The sequence below is a fragment of the Canis aureus genome, chromosome 29, assembly GCF_053574225.1.
Source record: "Canis aureus isolate CA01 chromosome 29, VMU_Caureus_v.1.0, whole genome shotgun sequence".
Lineage (NCBI taxonomy): Eukaryota > Metazoa > Chordata > Mammalia > Carnivora > Canidae > Canis > Canis aureus.
This window is the reverse complement of record NC_135639.1, coordinates 33,373,162-33,376,408: the sequence shown is the minus strand read 5'-3', so window position 1 is coordinate 33,376,408 and position 3,247 is coordinate 33,373,162. Positions and strand designations below refer to the sequence as shown.

The 3,247-nt window shown below is 42.8% G+C and overlaps 1 protein-coding gene across 3 annotated transcripts in view; it reads left to right on the top strand.

The window, feature by feature from the left end:
• Positions 1-3,247, top strand: part of LGI1 (leucine rich glioma inactivated 1) — a 38,927-nt gene that overhangs the window by 22,758 nt on the left and 12,922 nt on the right. The gene's annotated exons all lie outside the window — the stretch shown is intronic.

Genomic DNA, 3,247 nt, shown 5'->3' with positions numbered 1-3,247 from the left:
GATGTATTTCCTCCTTCCTCCCTCCCTTCTTCCCTCCCTTCCTTCTTTTTTTTTTTTTTCCTTTCCTTTCTTCCTTTCAAGGAGAGATGGGTAGGGAGGATTTGAAACTCAAATGTCCCTCTGACTGCTCACTACATCAAATTAATTTTCCATTATTTACCACCTATAAATAAATCTGACATTTGTTTGAGCCATTAGTTTCCTTTTTAGGATTTTAGGCTTTAAATGCACTTTCTTCCACCTCAGACCAACTCTACCCAATCAAAGGGAAACACTGGAGGAAAAGTTTACAAAGCTCTTTCAGATTCTTGACCTCATGATAGTTTCCTGGTGACCTTACAAAATAGTGCTTAGCACACTACCCCTGGTGGACAGATGAGAACATGAAGGTGTACCCTGCATTTAAGCTGCTCCCCATCTAGTAGTAGTAAAGGCAGAAGTTTCTTGGGTTCATTAATGGGATGTCTCATGCCCTCTCCATTGTGTCAGTCATAGCAGGACCAGAAAGCTTTGACTGAGCTGCCTGGATCCTTCCACAAGACATGGTCTCAGTAGCAAATATGACTAGAGAAGAAGGAGAAGATCCTGAAGACAGGGGCCCTAACTTTGCTTTTAGACTCCAAATGCAAATAATTGTATTCAGACATATACTTTTAGATCCAACTGGTTCCCACTCTGGCCTAACATTGCACCTACCTGAGGATTTTTACAAATTCCATTAGTTCCTAAGGAAGCAACAAACTTATCTCACTTTCAAATGCATCTATCTCAGGAGACTTAACTTCTAAAAAGAGATTTATAGACAACTTGAAAGTTACTATATATACCCCTTCCCTCTCAAGCTAGCTTTCAGAAAAGGGAAAATTCCTTACATTTCAGTCCTTACGATGCCAGTCAAATCCTGGGACCCTCTATCTTATTACTTTATTCTGAGTTACTGTCCCAATGTTATACGTGTTTAACTTTAATGTTTGAATAGTTCATATTTTTCAACAAGGTTTGAATTTTTCTGATGAAATCAGAGTGAAAATGCATTAAAAATAGCTTATGGCCAATGATGACCAAAATCTCTAAACATGATGTATTGGTTTCTGTTAACACCCATGAGCCTTTTTGGTAGTGATTTCCTTTGGTATCACATATGTATCACTGTGACTAAGACCCAGTAGAGGCAGGACTGTTGGCATGCATGTATAAAAATATTTGGGGAAAATTGTCATCAATCTATATGTGTTGTGGAGCACCTGCTGATTTCTCAGCATTGGGGGGTGGGGGGTGCAAGAGATATATACAGTAGTCCTCAAACTCAGGATGCCTGTGTGTCCCCAGTCAGTCAGGTAGGATGTCTTCATTTCAGCCTTCACAATGACATGCATATAAAGAGGCAGTGCAGTGTAGTGGCTGACAGTGACCTCTGCCACTGGACTGTCCAGGTTCAAAGCCTGAACATCTGTGGGATATCAGGTCACTTAGCTTCACTGTGCCTCAGATTTCTCATGTGTAAAATGGGAGTGATAATAATCTGTAAAAACGGGGACAGGAGATAATAAGGTACGTAGGAGTACCTGGCTCCTCAGGTTGTCCTAAGATCAAATGAGTTAATCTATGCAAGATGCTTAGAACAGAACCTGGTATGCAGTAAATACCATTATGTAGGAATAAACTAACACTTGCTGCCTAACCTCTGTTGGTCCTGGATCAGGATTCCAAATGCTGCAGTTTTAATCCACTTTAAGCATTTTGTATGAAATTAAAATAACTGCACTTGAAACACCGCAAAATCAGTGAGACACCGACTCAAGCTGAGAATCTGCACTGCAGGGAGGCTGGGAGCACCCCAGATGGCTGTGGGCGCTGCTTTCTTAGCAGTGGAGCCCAGTGGCACTGAAACAAACGTGCTATCTGAGCCAGTCTGGTCTGCCTTAAAGAGAAGACTTTCCAGTAGATTCCATAGTCATAATCAGAGGTTTTCTCAGGTAAACCAGGATGACACCAAAGTGGAGGGAATGGTCATCCCCTCTGTTGGGAAGGAAAGACTGCCTGCCAATGGGAATGCTTGAAACTTCTCAGCTAGTTTCAAGGCAACTAGATGTTCAGTTGGGCAGTTTCTGGTATCTTAAGGAATGTTTCTTAGGCAGGCTTTGAATCACCAGGAAATGGTGCTTAGTTGAAGGCACACTTTAGAGAGCCTCCACACTGCTTTGGAATGATTGCCACACGGAGGTGAAAAAGAGGAAGAGGGCACATTGTGAGCAGCAGGTCCATGTGATGTGGGGGTGGGTGGCAAGGGCAGTTCCCAGGGTTTGCACTTTCTTCCCAACTCAGTGTCTTTGTACAAGGGGTCTAAGAGAAGCATCCTCTACTCTTTTCTTTGTCTAGATTGCTGTCCTTCCTCTCCTCCACTCCAGCCTGCCCCATTCATTCATTACTTTCAAAGTATCTACTTTGTGCCAATCACTAAGAATACAGTGGTAAGAAGAGCATCCTTCCAGTACTCACAGCAGAATCAACCTAGAAAAAAATTAACATCGATGAAATATGTCCTCGAACCTTTCATCACCTTGTCTTCACTAACCTCCTGATCAGTTCTATCTGTGCCCCTCCCACCCTCCCCCACCCTGCCCTGCCCTACTCAGACATTCCAGTGCCATCCTATTCTGTATAAAAACTCACTGACTCAAAACTACATGGCTTAAAGTGTTGCCTCTCCTCGTATCATTTCATGATTTTTAAAGATGAAGCCATAGACTTTCATGGTGAAAAGCATAAAGATGTAATTTCAGAACTAGAATAGAACTTGCAAATAATTCTGACCAAGTGATCATTTACTTTATACAAAAGAAGAGAGCCAGGACTCAAACCCAGATATGCCATTCCTGGACTATGTCATTTCCACCCCACTCCCCTGCCCAATCCAAGGAGCCATGAAGAGGGCAGACAGGCAAAGGGTCAGCATGGACAGTCACCAGGATTTCCTTCAGTCATATCACACTGAACATCTTTTCCTGACAACTCTGGTAGCCACCTCTGTCTCCTTGCCTCTCTCTCCATCAGCCTTCTAATTTGTCTTTCTCTTATTCCTAATGATACTTGTATTTAGTTTTAAAATCCAGCACTGATTTGGCCCTTGCTCACCTAACAGACTTTCAAAGAGGAAGGAGGACCCCCCCTCCCCAATTCACACTCACACTCTTTCATGCCATCTCACTCTGGACCAGAAGGGGAGAGAAGAAGGTCTCTAGACCTT